Here is a 19,594-nt window from a genome sequence, read left to right on the forward strand (position 1 = left end):
ATTACGATACAAGATGTCTAACAACGTTGAATTATAAATTCCTTCCCCATCTCCCCCCCCCCCAATTTACTCAATTCACTCAATTTAATTGCCACTATATTTATATATGACGCAATTTTATAACGACGCTATAATATGCGGCGTGATCGCGCGAGTGCCGACAACGTCAAGAATCATCTTTTTCAACTTGAAAAAAAAACCTTCCTCCATTTGCTAATTAACTTTACGTCTGGGGGGGCTCTAATTAAAAACTGCGATAATTTATAAGCGACCGATAACGAGTCGCGGGCGTTTTCGCAAACGCGGTTTTGCTTCCTTGCGGGCGCTTGTTAAAAGCCGCTTATCTCGAATGCAGATGTATGCGTTATTTGTCGCGTACGTACGCGAGGTGACGTGACATTAGCGCGTTTAAAATTTATTTTAAACGCCGCGCACGTGTGTGCGCGACGGCGTTTACAACTTTGCCGCATAAACGCCGAGTGCGTAATCCGCAATTAAAGCAGCTCGTAACTTTTAAACGTTAGATAACAACGGCGCGACGATCCAAAAGAGCGTTTCGCGGGGCTTACGGCCGCCGGGCCCTCATTCGAAAGCTCGCAGGCGCGAGATCTGATACTTTCTGGAATTTTAGATCCTTTGAAATTTAATGGAAGTGGCTGGACCTAACCGGGATCGTCGAGACGTCCCCCGTGAAAAGTTAATTGGATATTAATTTGGACATTAAACGTATTATTTTACGCCTCAGCGCGATAAAAAATGTACACGCGTCGCTTGATAAGGGAAAAGCTATGAGATTATTTGTCCGTTGTATTTTCATTTGGAATACAAGGATACATTTTGTTTTTAAGATCTCCAAAGGTGGTGGCACTGGCAAAATAGATATTTAATTAGATATTTAATTAAATAGATATTTAATTAATTCCAAACATTCGTTGATGCAAATGTGGTATACGTATTAGTGGTTTAGAGTTGGATAGAGATATAAGAAATATACGATAGAATTTAAAAATTATCACAGTTTAAAAATAAACCTTTTTCAAACATTTCCTAGGATAAATATAATATGACATCCAATAAATATAGATTCATATAAGTCCCATATTAGACGCCAAAAGTATTATGAGAAGAATATTAAATAAATGTACGTAAGCGATAGACATGTCGCGTATGTTTTACATACGTATTTATTTATATATTTTAAACTTATTTATAAACATTACAATAAATACTAATGAGATTTCTTATATTAATGAGGAATTGATATAAGAAACATGTAAAAATCTATAAAACATGTAAAAACTTATACATATGTATGTTTCAAAATATTTTAAATGAAAGTCTATAATCGGTGGACACGTACTTTATTTTTACATTATATAATATATATATATATATATATATATATATATGAGTTTTTATATGTTTTTTTATACCAATCTGTGTATATTGAGACTAATCCACTAGATGACACTTTTTCTCGCAGTTAAAAGACAACGCACTAGTCAACAAACTTTTGGATATATACATATTTATATAAACATTTTTTGACTACGAATATATTTTTCATATAGATCTTTCATATTTTATTTATTAATATATATAATTATTTTTTTTTTCATTAACAATAATTAACAATAAAAATCAAAAGTAGAATAAGCAATATTTCCAATAAATAATACGGATATTATCCATGAAATGTATAAAAATATGTATTATAAACGTAATAAAAAAAATGTAGTTATAAATACATATTGATACATATAAATACATATTGATAATGAATACATATTATATATGTATTCATAAATACGTACAATAAAATGGGATGAGTCGCGGACATGTCCACATATTGCATACGTTTATAGGAAACGTTTTCTACACTTATGACACTATGAATTTATTATATATAATTCTATATATAATATATAATTCTTATATATAATTTTATAGAATTTTATGTCGTTCCTTATATCCAATCCATATTTATTGGCATTTAACGAGACAGCGCGCCACGCAGAAGCGTCGGAAAGGCAGGTCGGCCGGCAGGAGAGCCGGGGCTCATCAGGAAAAATGAGGCTTAAAATCTCATTCCGCCCGATGAGAGACCCGCGGCACACGACGCGCGACGTTACACCCGGAAGTAGGATTTACTGTCGCGCGGGGCATCCTTCCTCGCGAATACCTGGGCGAGCCACGCGAGGCGATTTTCGACGAAGAGCAGCCCGGGATCGAAGTCGGCGGTCGGCCGGCCCGACACGGCAATAAACAATTACTTAAGGCACTGTTACGCGCGCGGCACACCCACGCATTAGCCGGAGTAGAATGCCGCACCCATCCGTGATCCACGTGGGTTGGGCTCGGTCCTTCCATTAGTATATACGTTCCACACCTTTCACGGAGGTGCGCGTTCATGCCGACCGCACGTGTGTGTACGTATATACGAGCGGCCGCGTTTGCCGTTCATGTGTCTTCGATTACACTGGGCGCTCGGGAGGGTGAGGGGTGGGGGGGGAGTGGGGGAGTGAGGAGAGAGTGATGCGTCTCTCGGCCGTTCTACATCTCTCCTCTCGCCCCCGCCGCTCCTCGGACGATACCGTGAGGATATACCACGTCGCGTGCGACTATCGTTACGAGGCTCTCACTCTCTCTCTCTCTCTCTTTCTCTTTCTCTCTCCCTCTTTCTCTTTCACCAATGAGAGATCGTTAGTCAGGGATGGAATACGACGCGTCGGGTTTGACGCTACCGACGCGACGATAGTTCATAGAATTTATAGAGAGGACAGAACAACCCCTTAGTATCTACTCGTGCGTGATTAGATCGTTTACGATCTTTAAAAAGACACACCTTAGCTTTCTCACGTTAGTAGTAATTCTTTCTGAATTATTTTATGTCATGTTATAACTAATCGCTAATAATTTATATAGTATTAAAAATAGCATTATTAATGTATAGAAAGAAGTATTTTGTTGAAATATTTGAAAATTTGACATCTGTATTTGGCTAAATTTTTAGATACTTCCACAATCGTTCTTTCCGTCTAATCATATTTAGTTCGAGATTTCAAACTTTTGACAAGACAAAATAATAAATCGAGATGATATTTAAAAATAAGAAACTGGGTCAAATCACGAAGAATTTCGATCCTATCCGCAAAGACGCTCGAGAACGTTCGGAAAAATATAAAATATAAATGGGAAATGAAGATGTCTGTCCACTCAACACTGGGGGGAACATGCAAATTTTATCATCTCATTTAGATCTGTATATAAACTGTGGATGAGAATAATGAAATTATTCCAGGACAATTCTTTTTCTATAACGTACTTCGATTTCAAGTAAATAATTTTCATCGCAATCTTACGAGGCGCGATCGAAGGTTTAATAAATCACGATCTTACATTCGTATAATTATTTACCGGCGGGATACGTCTGATTAAATATTCCATGATCTACCATCAACCTGATTTTCGGGAACGTGCGGTTGACATGTATTAAATTTATCAGCGATGCATATCGAGGCGCGAGACGTCGGCCGGAGTGTTTTACGTCAAATCGGCATTGTCAAAAGAGCAAATGTCACGCTGTTTCCACCGCACAACTCGCGCGCGCATAAAATTTCAAACGAAAATCGGTTATTATTATAGGTCGGCCGAATAATTGAAGTTTATCATACAGCACGCGCGTTACACCGCAACCCCTGTCTGATCTCGATAGGATTTTACATGGAAATTTCCGTACAAAGCCAATTAAATTCATTTTATGCGACTCGAATCTACGATGGGATCGTGTGCCATTCATCCGCGCCGAGTTGCACCTCCGACGAACGTTATTCACGTATGATAAATTTGCTCCCAATTGAAGTAACACGCGCACCTCTTCACACTGCGAAATTTCAATCTTTTACACATTTTGCGGTAATTTTAATTCGAAAGATGAATTTTCGTTCGCGCGAGAAATTCCTCGATATGCACCGTCACTTCAATTGTTATTAGAGAGAAATCTATACGTGTAAAAGTATCGATGAAACTAAAGCTTCAAATGTTAAAAAGGTTCGGCAAACTGGTAATAAATTTGCTCCGAATTGAGGAGAAACGTCGATCGACTTCGACTTCACTTAAAATTAAAGCTTCGGTTAAAACATAAAATTTTAATCTTGGTTTCTCTTTTGCACTTTTCAATATCTTTGATTAGCGAAATGAATTTTTTGCGTAAGAAGCTTCGACGTGTTCACTTTTCTATTTTTTTCAATTAATCAGAGAAAAATCTGCAAAAAATAATGAAATTAAGTTTTTAAGATCGTAAAAAATATTAAGAGATTTGACACAAATGTAAATTTATCTTATTACTTCATTCTGTGTGTGTGTGTGTGTGTGTGTGTGTGTGTGTGTATGTGTGTGTGTGTGTGTTGTTAAAATTTATAGAGTTTATACCCCATAAACCAGAGGCAAATGTTTATCTTAATAACATTCGCTACTTCGGGCGACGCCATTAGATTCCGCAAAATTATTAGCTCGAAGCTCCGAGAAATATAATCATCATCACCGCCCACGATTATAATTAACGCCCTCGCGCGTCCGTTAAGCTCGCGCCGCCGTTAAATTTGTCTCGACCGAACGCGTCGCATTTCCTTGCCGTATCACGGGTTTCGAATTCGGCGAAATCCTGTCGGTGTCGATTATCTCGATAGGTTCCGCAAACCAGACGGAAAAGGAAGGAAAGTGCGTCGAGACGTGACCGCCGGAAGGCGCCAAGTCGATACATTTCCGCCCGTCTGTGTCGAGCCGGCCACTTCTCGAACGAGCTCGCCCCCCCTTCTCGCCCTTCTCGCCCTTCAAACGGTGGACAATCCCGCGGGCGAGAAACCGTCCGTTATACACTTACATTCTCGAAAGATATACACGCGCCATTGGCCTTCTCCCTCCCGAGTATTATCGCCGTATTAGAATCAACATTTGGGCCCGATGACGACAATGTACACCGCTGCACCGAGAAAGGAGGGGAGAGGAGGGGGTGGAGAGAGAGAGAGAGAGAGAGAGAGAGAGAGAGAGAGAGAGAGAGAGAGAGAGAGAGAGAGAGAGAGAGACTAAACTTATCGCGTAATCTCCAGACGGCAGATAGCGTAAACCTACGTTATTACGAGGGACGACAATCGCTTCACGTCACTAATCTAGATTATAAATAGTTAGAAGTGTGACGCGAATGAAACGTGAATTAGTCGCATATTTGCTTATGCGAGCGTTTTCCACGGCATTTCTCTCGCTGCTCTCGCGAAAGGTCGTAGGGCAATTCGATAGACGGCGGGGTCCAAGCAAAATTCTCGAACGACGACTGCTGTCGAGGATTACGCAGGGGAAGAAAAAAAAAATAAACCACGCGAAGTCCACGAATGTAGAAGACCTACATTCCGCCGGTATCATCAACGGAGATGTAACGCCGTTAAAACAGGGGGGGGTCCCAAATAGTCAGTCCTCGTCCTGCGTGAAATATACACCTGCTCCTCTCTCGGCATATTAATGAGAGGCACTCCGTCGTGAGTCGCACGTAAGTGTGCACAAGTTACCGAGTGCCGCTATAGATCGCGGGCAATATGCATAATGTACCGTCGTGACGTGCGAATGTATCTACATTTCATTTGGCGCGTCCAATCGAGACGTTCCCTACACTATAATTTAGCCAGCTAACTTTTGCGACAAAGGGCATAAATTCCAACAAGCTGCGCGAGCTGCCTTCGTTTCCGCCGTCGGAGCTTCGGGGTTTCTACGGTAAAAATATATTAAACGTGCGAAAAAAATGTTTTTTCATAAATTAAAGATAAAAGAAGAGAGAGGGAATGTGAATAATTATTTTTATGTGGATAACTATTTCCGGAAATTAATGCATAATAATATAATAGAGTAAATAATTTCAAGCGGATTGCTCTCCAAGCTTATGACATTAGGATTAAATTATATTAATAATAATATGCAGGGTGTTTCGCAAGTGAAGGTTAATCGCTCGGGGGATTATTGGGAATCTAAAAATGAGAAAAGAAGTTCGGATAGATCTGGAAATGCAATTGTTTTCGAGTATCGTCATTTTTATGTGGAAATCACAAATTGCTTTGTTTTCTCGAATTTTTTTGTCAAAATTGAAAGAGATGGTCTTTATGAGTTTCATAACTAAAATAATTAAAGTTAAATAAAAGTCGCTACTTTAGCACTATTCAGAACGTATGTGGAGTTCTGATTTTGTGACAAAGGATGCTAAACGAGTTGTATTTTTCAATTTTGACCAAAAAATTCGCACAAACGAAAGCAAAATAATTTAAAATTTCAATGTAAACATGGCGACAACTCGAAAACAATGTACTTTCGGTTTTATCATATCAATTTTTTTTATTTTAATTCCTTTAATTTTAACAAAAAAAAAAAAATTCGAAGGCAAAGCAGTGTCAACATAAAAATGACGATAACTTGGAAACAACGTACTTTTGAACCTGTTGTTCATATCGACTTTTTTTCTTGTTCTTAGGTCCCCATTCATTTCCCGAGTGATTGGCCTCGATTTACGGAACACCCTATATAGATATCTAGATATATTAAATTAAAGTCTTGAAAGCTTTACTTTCCTATTTACATTTTCTACGCCTTTACGTAGCGCCATTCTTTCCGTTCTACTTTCGCCGGCGATCGTCATAGAATCTCCCGTAAACGCGTTCAATGCATCATGAACGCCTTCTTTGTCCGTGTCCACAAAGACTCCGCAACGTCCGTCCGAAGTGATGAGCCCGTTTCGGAATCGCTATATGCAATTTCGCCTCCTCCGCGACGTGATCGACCAATGGCAAACGCGTAATACGCCCGGCGAATAATACCGGAGTATTTTGAGACACTTATTCCCGCGGCGCGGCGATTTCACGGACGATCGCATTGGCATCGAGGTATCGACAATAAGAGTCCTTGTTGTCGTCCGCGTCTCTCCTCCACCCTCTCGGTCTCTCTCACGTCTTGCGCGCCTCTTCCTCGCCGTGTCCCGCGAGGGAGTGCCAGGAAACGCCGCTATTAGCCGCCCGTAACTCTAGCCTCGTCCGTCCAAGGATAATTACGCGAGTTAATGGCTCCTTTTTCTCCATGCTTCGGCTCGTGCATGCAGAATATGGTCGCCAGCCAGCCAGCCAATGGCGGTTTCACATGTGCACAATAGTGACTATTGTTTCCTTTGTCAGTTTATCGCGAGGTTTGTCTATTTCGATTCCGAAGAAGCGGTGTTGAAGAATTTTTCGGTCGACGCACCGTTCTATTTAATTACCCCATTATCTAATTATGAAAATCTACACATAGCTCTGTAATTGGTACGGCACGGCGTTGCGTGTTCTGGAGAGTAAATAGACTCTCAAGTGGGATCTTCTTTCCGCGACCGTTAAACGCCTTGAGAAGGTCATCGATGATCGCGATGAATTAGCAATTATAGCGCTATACTACTTATTGAATGCATCTGTTAACGAGCGAGGGCACTAATGAGACGCGAAAATTAATATTACGTCATTTAGCAAATGGTAGACTGCCTATATACCTATATACTTGACGGTATCTACAACGTAGGTAATCCTGCGAGCTTTGCCGATCGCCTGTTTACTAATGTAATGGTATCATTACGTAAAATGGATTACAGTTACACAAACGTACCCTTTGATAGATTAATTAAATACATAATTACTAAGCCTCATCTGCAATAGTGAAAAAATTGAAAGAGAACTGAGAATTCAAAGGGACATTTCAGTAGTCAAATCCATATTCTCGAAATTAATCGTTATTCTCAATAAAATTAAAATTATGGCTCGGATAAAAATTATTTTCCTAGAAAAAATTTCAATTTTATATATATATAATATATAATATATTTAATTCAAATAAAATTTTTTATATAATGATTTTAATTTCAGCAATAATTAATTTTATCGAGAATATTGATAAAGAATAACGATTAAAATTAAAACGAATAGCGTTTTCGAGGTCGTAACCTCGATGCAAATCGATTTCGTGTGAAAGAGCCAAAGGCGGAGAGAACAAAGTGCAGCACAGTTAACATAACGGAGGGGCAAACACGAAATTTCACCAAGTGGCGAGGGGGAGTTAACGCGGTTTAGATTAGTTACCGAATCTGATACGTCCATTGGCCGCAATTGTGTAAATACATAAAGGGCCCGGGAGATGCGCGGGAGAGAAATATTATCTCGAAGCCCGGGCAACCCCCCCCCCCTCCCCGCCTTCGGATTACGATTCTCGATGGTCTCGTTAGCAAAGATCTTCGGATTATGGAAGGCTCTGGATTGGAGTGCCGCCGTGTAGCCGCCCGCCCAAAACCGGTCATCGTATTACCATATAGATTCGCGTCGATCGTTACACGCGCAATTCCCCGGAATCTACGAATCCGAGTGATCGTAATAACGCGTCCCAATCAACGTTAATCCGTCGTCAAGAGGAATTCGGCGGTTTTTTTAACGGCCGAAGATTCGGATGATTGTGCTTCAAAAAGGAGTGCCAACGCTCGCGGAAAGAACGCCTAGAAATTAATAACGCGTTATATTTGTCGTCCGTCGACGCCGATACATTGATAATTATGAACAGCTTTCTAATAAAATTTAATGTTAATTGCAATTCGTATGCTTGTGTCTACACAAAATGCAAATATTCCCAAAAGCGAACAAAACAATATCGTCGAAACGTGCTGTACGTCCATTAAAACCATTTTAGTGCAATGGTAAATAATTCAAAATTAATGTGCTTACTTTGCATATTTCTGGAAAGGATGAAAGTCACGTTTAGCTTTGTAATCAAAATCATGGTTTTCTATATATTAAAGAGATGTGAAATTGTTTGTTTGTTTGTTTGTTAATTAATCAAATTTATTTAAATTTATGTAACTAAATCTGTTTAAAATTAAATTTTAATTTATTTAAATTTGGTTAATTAAATTAGCTCAAACGGCCGAAAAGAGATACAATTACAACGCAATCTCATGGCTACGTGTAAATTTGCATTCGCGAGAATGCACAAGTTAATTTAATACAAACATGACAAATCTTAGTTTTCGTTCAGCCTCAATTCTGCTGATACGTTTCAAAAGTTTTAACTTCAACTGCAATTAACAATATGATAATAATGAACTCAAATCACAAGATAATTTTCTTCGTTCGACGTCGAGGGAGAACTTGGAGAACTTTTCGAACGCTCGAATCGTTTATCGCGAACGAGTTTTCGAAAGTAAGAAATTTTAGTTTAATTGATAACCATGTTCCCCCCCTCCCCCCCGACGTGTTACGCCCCGTCCCGCCCGATGGAACATTATTTAACTCACTTTAATTAGTTCTGACCTTCGCCTCGCGCTCTTAAATCGCCTTTACGAACTCCACTTAATTCCATGTATGGCGGATGTATAGTGAATTGTGTGAGTTTGGCGAGCGACGGAAGGGGAGAGGGGGAGGGGGGGGGGAGTGGAACGAGACCGAGAAACCCGAGAATGAGAAAGAGAGAGAGAGATATATATATTAAATTGAAGGTGCTTGACTTTTGTTCCTCCGTGACAGCGCACACGTTCGTCGTCTGAAGCATAACCCTTGGACATAACCGGGGAAATCACTTGGAAAATCCTCAATGAATTCGCAATGAACTCGTGGTTGGCCTCGCACGTTCATACGTTACGACACCCTGAAATTGTCAACCCTCTCGCGCCCCTTCTCGCAGCACTCTTTCTTCCCTGCCCCGTTTTCGTCGCCTTCCCATCTTCCGGCGTTCTATAGTTTGTGCACATTAAATTTTACATCACCCTTATTCTCTCTCTCTCTCTCTCAATTCTTCGCTTTTTGTTAATAAATCTAATGATTATAATAATTCGACAAAAGCAATTTTTTTGTTTAATTTATAAATCAGCATATCATTAAACGATTCAATTTTATCTTCATCGCAGAATGATATTCGGTAGTCGAGGTTTCATGAAAACGTGAAATCAATATCGTGGGATCATAGAAATGAATTTGAAAGCAGCCTCGCGTTCACCAACGGTGAACGGTTGTATTCATTTGTGACAAATATCAGATGTATTCATATGTCTGAATACCAAGTGCATTAAAGCTGCGAAACGAGTCAGTGGAGCGTGCGCGATTTGTCAAGGGTGATCCTGTTTGTCGCGGAAAAATATTTAGAAGTGGATACTCGAAAGAGAATATTTGCGAAGCGCCACTGCTTTACCGAGACGGTGAATGTCGCGCAAACGGCGAACAAGTGATTGCGCAAATTCTCATGAAAGTATGTACCAACATTGGATTTCATCGCTCAGAAATTACAAAACATTTTGTATTCGCGCGTAAATAAAAATCACAATATATAATTTGTTAAAAATTAAAATTTTATAAATTTTCAATATTAAAAAGTACAAAATTGTTAATTTCGTCTACTATTCTTGTCTACTAATTCTTGTCGTTTCTTTGCAAAAAAATTGAAACCCATTTTTATCCGCATTTAGTGTACATAATATTATATGAAAGATGGAAAAAATTAATAACATAAATTATACCCTAATGAAACTGTTATAACATATCAATATTGTATTTTATCGTACAGAAGATGTTTCAAAACATTTTATATTCGCGTGTAAATAAAAGTCGTAATATTTATTAAGAACGTACAAAGTTTATTTTATAGATATTTTCAATACTAAAAAATACAAAACTATTAATTTACTTTAACGTTCTTGCCTTCTCTTTGCAAAAATCCACTTTTTTTTTGTTCGCATTTAGCGTATAGGACGCTGTACGTGGTAAAAATTAATAGCATAAATTACATGTATCCCAATTTAAGGCTATCATAATTAAAAAGCTATTACAAATTAACAAGATCCTCTTTTCAAATCCTCTTGAAATATTTACTGCTTAAATACATTTTTATTCACCTCACGGGCAGTTCACACATACTACGTGACATTCCACATAGTACGTGCCGTTGACTGCACGCCCAACAAAAGTTTTCTTCGGTAGCTCACGTAATTCTCGCTTCTCTTCTCCCGTGTCGTTTTCTTCGCGCAGTCCCCCCCCCCCTCCGTCTCATATCTTCTCGTTACCATATATCCGCGCACTTTTCACCTTCCATTCATCCCTTCCCGGGCGCGCTCGCCCCTTCCACCCCCTCCCCCCCCCTCCTCCCCCCTTCTCTCTACTTTGCCCTCGCGAACGACGTCGTTAATCACTACCTATTTTAATACGATCCAGCGGCGCGTCACGCCTACGATCGAAGGCATTACTATTAATGCTTGATCACGGGGCACCGGCTGAAATCATTTTTCTAAAGCGCCGAATGCACGATCAGTTATAAGGGCGCCTGTCCGCCCCGCGCGCGATCGTTAGTCTAAATCGAGATTTACATTGATCGAGGATAGAGAGCCATTGTGTGTGCCTGATAGTAATTGATATGCCGGGCTTTCGCATGCTAATCAAGCTACGTCCCGCGTATATTCGATAAGACAATATGATTTTCGTTTTCACCTCGTCGCGGTGGGGAAGATCAACAAAACAGATTCATTCTATTTCATTTTTCTCTCTTTTTTTTTTTTCTGTAAATCCCGCGAAATTCAACGCGTCAACTTTTAAAAGATTTATATTTTTTTTTCCTCCCCTCGATTATTTTTACATAGAAATATCCGGAATTTATGTGAAATTCTCGAATTGACGCACGCGCATTCTCTTCTAAACGCACTAAATATAACAAGCGAGCTAGCGGCGAAAGGATGGCAAAAAAAAATCCCGAAAGGATTAAAAGTATACAGCGCAATATAGCGAATATAGCGCTCGCTTTTTTTCCAGGGAAGGCCGAGGCCATTTTTTTTATATTTATTTACGAGTCCGCGCGATATCAAACTTTAAACTCGCGCAGGAGGCTTTAGCGCGTTCGCGCACTTAAACGCCTGTAAATTATACAAATACACGTTATTTGCATCTGCGGATAGGCGACGAGTCGATATAAGACGCGCGAGATTCGCGGTTCAATGTTACTCCATTCCCTATCGACGACGAGGAAAACACGCGTTATTCGGAGGTAAACACCATTGATCGTCATTACCATGGTCGATCACTCGTTTTCAAGGAGTGGCGGCCGGGCGGCCGACCGGCTGTCGACGAGAGAACGGCGGCTATTTCGGTTAAAAACCGTTTCACGGTATGCGTATGTTGATTTATGCCGGTGCCGGTCGAAGAAGCGGAAGAAGGGCGACGCGCAAATTGAACGAGCGTTTAGCGACGCTCCGCCGAGCATGGCCGCCTCGGCAGGGTCATGTCAATATTTAAATTAATCCTCGGCTTGCGCGCGCGCGCGCGCGCAACCCGAGGCTCCTCCGCGAAATTATCGTTTCTCGCAATTTTTTCCTTTTATCGTCCCATCCGCGTGATATCTCATCCTCCTTTCTCCTCCCGGGTGTTCCTCTCCGTTTCCTCCGGCACGTCGAACACCGGAAGAGAGAGAAAGAGAGAGAGAGAGAGAGAGAGAGCGCCCTCCGCATTTCCCATTTTTCTCACGACGTCGCCTCCCTCCCTCCCCCCTCTCCCCCCCCCCCCGCGATCATCGGATTCGCCGCGGCGCGTGATTAACTTCGTCCCCATCGCGATCTCTTTCTCCGCGAGCGAAGAGTAGTTTCACCGTGATATCGATATGGTACACGCGCGAGAATGTACGAATGTGCGACGACGTCTATTTACCGCCAAGTATACGCGACGGGCTTAGGCGAGAGAAGAATCGAGAGAGGAGAACTTTATCTTCTCGTACTTTTCCATTTTGTACTCGCCGCCTTTCGCGTCGCCTTTGCCGCACATGCCGTGTCGTGTCGGCGTCGTACTTGCCATCCGCGAGAAATTATTTCCGTGGTATCAGAGGACCCGCGCTCTTTCTCTCTCTCTCCCTCTCTCTTTCCCTCTTTCTCTAACTCTTAGTTTCACTAGTTAATTGCAAGTGTTTTGCCAGTTCTTGAATTTCACCAAGTTTCTGGGGAAATTTTAATGAAATCTGCATTTTTCTAACGGCGGCGGCTGTTTAAGGTTCCTATTCATTCGCTATTCCTATCTCAGATTGTGACGTCAGAGGGAAAACAAATAATAAAAATTTTCGTAAAATATATTTAAATAGAAATATTAAAATAACATTTGCATTTAATAGAGTAGACTTATAAAATATATTGAAATCTTTGTTTCCGAAAGAAATTAAGTCATATTTGTTTATATACATTATTAATTTGACAGTTATATCTATGAATTATTTGGCTTATTTCATTTTTTGGTTACGCATAATTCATCTCCAGATATATGATTCATCAAGTTTCTAGTAAAATTCTAATAAAATGTACATTTTTCTTACGGCGGCTGTTTAAAGCTCCTGTTTACTCATCATTACTATTTCAGATTGTGATGTCAGAAGTGAGAAAACACACAATAAAAATTCTCACAAAAATATATTTTGAAAATATTTTTCAGTATAACAATATTTGCAAATAATAGAGTAGACTTAGAAAATATAAATGAAATCTGTCTTTTATTTCGGGGAGAAATTAATCCATATTTATTTTTATATATTATTAATTTAAGTTATTATATCTGTGAATTTAGATTATTTCGTTCTTTGATTATGCATAATTATTTTCAGATATGTAGTTATTTATTACTTGAGAAAACAAAAAAAAAGAATTATTGGCATATTTTACAAGCCTTTATTTTATTGAAAAATACTTCCCTTTTATCTTATATTTCTTGCAAGAATTTTTATTGTGTTATTATTCTCACTTTTGACGTCACAATCTGAGATAATACTAATGAGCGAACAGAAGCACTAAATTGTTAATTATTACATCATATTGCTTGACGAATTCACGTGTATTATTCTCTGACTAATATATTTTCATTCTTATGTATCTATATATTTTCATTTTTTTTTATATCAGTAATCACAGCAAAAAGTTAATTTTTTGAGGTGATATTTTTTGCAATATATATTTCCTGTGGGGGAATAATAAAAGAGAACATTTAATCGATATCAAAAATATTTGATTATTAAATTATTGTAGAGCCGCTGCATTGTAAGTCTGATAAAAATAATGGCACGTAGTTGATGATATAATTATTTGAATTTATTTTGTATTCACTAGCATTACTTTTGTAGCACTTCAGAGATTCGGCACTCTGCTTCCGAGGAATTAACCTTGTTATCTCTCAAAAGTTAATTTTTTTTTTTATAATACACTCGAAGTGTTTGTTATATTCTTTAAAATTGACGTGTTATCCAATATCGTAAATTCACTAATGTCACTAATTACAGCTCTAATTACGGCCCTGACTTACAGCATACTCTTTATACATCTGGACCGTGCAATTTAGATTTATATAAAATTATATAAAACATATAATTTTTATATATATATAAACATATAATTTATAATTGCTGGAGCAATGATTCTGCTATCTGGTTTATAGTCATGATGATTTTGTTCATGTTACTTGTTTATGAATTATTGAAGAGGGCTCGAAAAAAGGGGACTCGAAACATTTCTTCTTTTTGCATTACATTATACTTATTGAACAATTTGTTTTTTTTTTTTTGTATTTTATGTGCATTCCTTATCGCACCTGATTCATCCCCCTTTCTTACTTTTTATTTAAATTAGTTTTGTTTATAATAATTTTTTTCTCTTTGTTTAAATAGTTTCGATATATTCGAAAGAAAATTGTCTAAAAATCTGATCTATATATTGCTCTTTCATAATATATTATATATGTTATAAAGAACAGTTTGATGTAATGCAGTTGTAAATTTGCATCTCGGCAGGTCTGCAAGTGTACCAATTTAATGCACCGAGTCAGCTAACTTTTCCCCGGGGAAGAATTTGTCAATGAAACTGGACCAAAAAGGAAATGCGGTAGTTCGGAAAGATACGGAAAGTTTTACGATAAATTTTTGAGAATGCCGGATACATAGCGCGCTGAGAGGCAATGCATTAAGTTTCGATGTGTTCGATTACAGAGCTCGCGTTGAGAAAGTTCCCGCAGCGATTTTCACTTAATGAGTCAGGTTTGAAACTGGATTAAACACGAGTTAAGGACGGATTATAAAGTTAGAATTAGATTCGATCTGCCTTATTACTGAAGATAGCGCGACCCTTTGCATTTCGCGCGAAAGGAGACGAATGCCATATAAATATAAATATACGAAATTAAAAAAAAAAAAAAATAGTTAACAATAAAACAATCATAAATATACAATATAATAAATATACAAAATTGTATGCGCTAAATAAATGCGATATATCAAATTTAATTTCCCCCCGTTAACCGTCAACGTGATACTTATAACAGTCATACATCTACACCGGTAATCGCCTGAAAACCGATTAAGCAATATAATTGAGCGTGTAAAAGTGGATTTTGCAACTTTTTTCAGCCGTTTTTATTTTCATCGGATTTGCATTCGATTTCGACGATACATGGCGGTCTCGCCGCCTATTTGATAAACATAGTTTAGCGAGCTGTGAAGTTTCGTGAAGTGATAAATAATAAATTGGTCGCGTCCAATATACATGTTTTAAGTGGATATCTCTCGGCGTTTCCGCGGAAGTTGTTAAACAACTTTTGAAACTCTTCCACGCAGTGCAGTCAGACAATTTTTATAATCACGGTCAAGCCGCGCGGCCCCTCGCCATTTCTACGGTGCAATCAAATACGTCGAATTCATCGCTGACCCCGCAGTTAAATTTCATATAGACACGTGCAACTTCGCTCGCCTGTCAATCGAATTCCGACCCTAGTAATTCATCTCGCTCCCACACGCATTTATTTATCGCACGCTCCGTCACCTATCTTTTGCTCCCCCTGTCACTCTTTCTCTCCTTCTTTTTCTCTCACTTGACGGAAGGTGACGGAAAAATTATTTTCGATGGCACACTCGCGCGACAAACATACCCTCGATCGATATTGCGGAAATCACGGAGGCGCAAGATACTATTTTTTTTTTTTTATACGCGTAAAATTTTACCAAAAAATATTTAGAATTTTGAGAACTCTGCGAGGAGTTTCTTCGGAATTGTTTCAAATAGTTTGAGATAAAAATAAATTATCTCGCGATTTCTCTTTGAGAAATGCAGAAATAATTTCAAATTATCACGAGAATATATTCTCTTTTTTTTTTTTTTCAAAAAGGCTCGAGTTATAAATGGAGTAACATAATTCCCATAAAAAATAAATATATGTACTAAATAAAATTTTTTTCAATCGGTATTCTACGTTGCTTGGTTTTTTTTTTTTTCGAAGGTAAAACTTAAAGGGAAAAACTTTAAGGGATAGTACGAACCATTAATATCTATACTCTCGTGTAATTGATATAAAAGCAAAAGGAACTCCCGCTTCAATGGGCACCACCGGTCAGCGTGCGATGCGAAAATTAACGAAGCTAGAAAATTTTCTTCGGCGAGGGCTTAATTTCAAACGCGACTCGGCCTAAAAAGCCGCTCGAGCAAACCGGCCGCATCCTCCCAAGAGGTAATTTCGGAAAATCGCTCGCGGAGGTTGCATAAACTGTTTTAGCGTTCGGTGGCGTTCGGTGCAATGTTGTTCGCCTCTATTGATCGAAGCTCACAGAGGCATAGAGTTACAGGCCACTGGCGTCGACCGTCTCTCTCTCTCCTTGTCTCTCTTTGCTATCTCGCCCCTCTCTCTCTCTCTCTCTCTCTCTCTCTCTCTCTCTCTCTCTCGCCCTATCTCTCACCCTTATCCACCACACAGCTTACCCTTTCCGCTCCATTCTGCCCTCTCCTATCTCCCTTCCTCTCTCCCTCCTTCTCCTTCTCTCTTTATTCCTCCGCGATCTGTCTCTTTCTGCGTATTTGGTCCTGAACTATCCGAATTCCATTTCCGTCCAATTACAATTCATCCCCGTTTCAAAGCGGCAGTCACGCCGCGTTCATTTCGCAAGCGCCCTGCCGGCAGGAGCAATCATTTCTTTTCTCTGCACCTCTCGCCTCCCCATACCTTTTCAACTCGGTCACACTTCGTTCTTCGCCTTGTTCTGCCCGTTTGCCGGCCGATCGGTGATGATGAATGTTCGCGTTTTGAGCTAATCTCTACGTATTGTCAAAGAGAGAGAGAGAAAGAGAGAGAGAGAGCGATAAAAGCTTGAAAGCGCTACCACATATGTAGTGTTAAAATTTAATTTTAGTTACAAAAAATGTAACAAGTTACATTTATCAACAGGTTAATATTAAATACTAGACGGTACAACATGTGTGTTGTAGATGATGAGGAGAGAGAGAGAGAGAAAGAGAGAGAGAGAGAGAGAGAGAGGGGGGGGAAGAGATTTTATCTCTAAAATTGTTCTATTTAATTTAAATTAGGCATATTTAATTTAAATTAGGTGCAGCGCATTTGCGCGAAGACACGAAATCGTGCACCTGCAATAAGACGAGAAGCATAACTAAAGTAGAGCGGACAGTAGAGCGAAGTTTAAGGAGTTTTGGATGCGAGGGCGAGAGTCCTTACGAAGAAAGTTTCGCCGAGGGGCGGGGGAGAAACGGTGGGAAATTAAGCAGATGCTCAACGTTCAACACCATAAGAGACAATTTCGCGACATGGATTTTTTTTCAACTTCGAGTAACGACATAAGTAACTGGATCCTTCATCCTCCATTGCGCTTTCGCTCTTCCTTGGCCAAAGTAACGACGGAGAGAGGAGGTCCTCCAATACTTTTGCGAAGGCGACGCTTCGGGCGTATCCATCCAGAAGAAAAGCGTTCTTGAGCTACAAGACTCCATTACTCTCATTAGACCCTGTGAAAGTGCCTTTTTTATGCTCCGATAGTTAATCTCCCGACGATCGATAAGCTTTAAGACGAAACGGCTCAATGGCGTATAAATAAGTGACTATAAATAACGATTAATTTTAACGCAACGGCGTCTCTTAATAATCATAAAACAGCTCCTACGGAGCTCCATCGATAGATAAATGAAAACTAATCGTGAAAAAGAAAACATTAAAATAAAATCTTATTCTATTTCGCTATCGGCGTCTCAACACGTGGCTTTTGTACCAATTATAGCTCGTATTTATTTATTTATTAATTTTTTTTCGAAAGCTTTGACTTTTGGTACGCTTTGTATTTCGTTAGTCTGCCACGTGACGCACGCTACGATATTTTCTTTTGTATCCGATGTTTGCGAACGAACTGTGCTGTTGACGTTTCTTTGATCACTGCGGTTTCGACAGGCTTGACAATTATCGCCTCCGGCTACGGATCATACCTCGATAATGATTGATTAATGACATACGCTATCGATCCCAAAATTATTCCCGCGTAAATTGTAAAATCTATTTAATAAATTTAATGTTTAATTTCAGGTTTGCTCGTACTTTTCTTCAAAGATAATTACAAAAATATAACTTTTAAACATATTTATTTCGTAATATTTTTGTAAAAGGTATGTATACTAATAAAATTATAATAATCATATTACATATTTCATTTAACTCTTTATATTGAAAGACCAAATATTTAGTTCATCATAAAAACATTTGTAACAAATTTTTACCAGAGTGTCTAGAAATTTAAGTCGTTAATATGAATTAAAAGGAAAAAAAATCATACGCCAAAGTCCAATTAATTAGCTTGAAACGGCCAAGGAGAAAGAAATAAAGCCGTAGATTGATCAAACCGATCGTACCACACGCCCGTCCTTCACGTTTTTTTCACATTTTTATAATACGTAACGCCTCATCGCCTTTAATAACAACTTTTGACCATAACGGCCAGGGCAAAAACTCCCGTTTCCTCCTTTGTTTTTTTTTTTCCCCCCATTTCGCGGGCCAATTTATCGAGGACGTATCGTTTCGGCCAATCATCCAATTAAATGCCCACGCGAATTGGCGATTCATCGCTCGCTCGCGTCTTTGCTGGAAAGAGAGGCGGGCAAAAAGCGGCGTCGACGGGCCGCCCACGTGTTCGACGTGCGTCGCCCGGACGTTGATGATGCGCCCCGCAGATTATTGACGATGAAGTATCGCCGCGGAACTGTCAACCTAGCCTAGGTGAATTATCGGCGAGCTCTCGCCTCACCGGGGTCGAGGTACAACCTCGTCGTTCTTGCCAACGGCGACGTGAACGCGGATGTTCCGCGATATTCCGCATAACGCGTCTCGCTGAACACGCACGGTGCGGCCGCCGCAGCATCCGCGTCCGTTCTCCGGGCCCTCCGGATTATCAGCAGCGAACACGAACATCTCTCCGCGTGTCGCGATCGCCGTGTCGTCGCGTCGCCCAACACAGCCGGCAGTTAGAAGATTTGAATCGAGATTTCGTCGTTTGGGCGATCGCCGACAACACACACCCGACAATTTACAGGAGATTTCAATCGAGATTTCGTCGTTCGTCGGCAATCGCTGGCTTTGACGATGTCGCCACCGATGTGCCGATGGCATGGCCACCGATTCGTCTCGTAATCGGGCACGCCGAAGGGTTTGACGACCACGAGAACGAGGCGGCGACCCGCAGTTGACGTCTTTTAGAGATCTCGAACGATGATAAGAGGACGATATATACGCGC

The 19,594-nt window shown here is 39.7% G+C and overlaps 1 protein-coding gene across 5 annotated transcripts in view; it reads right to left on the minus strand.

Moving 5' to 3' along the window:
* Positions 1–19,594, minus strand: part of LOC148935403 (uncharacterized) — a 162,810-nt gene that overhangs the window by 101,742 nt on the left and 41,474 nt on the right. The window lies entirely within an intron of this gene.

This window comes from Pogonomyrmex barbatus, unplaced genomic scaffold (assembly GCF_055798465.1).
Source record: "Pogonomyrmex barbatus isolate J1 unplaced genomic scaffold, ASM5579846v1 scaffold5, whole genome shotgun sequence".
Lineage (NCBI taxonomy): Eukaryota > Metazoa > Arthropoda > Insecta > Hymenoptera > Formicidae > Pogonomyrmex > Pogonomyrmex barbatus.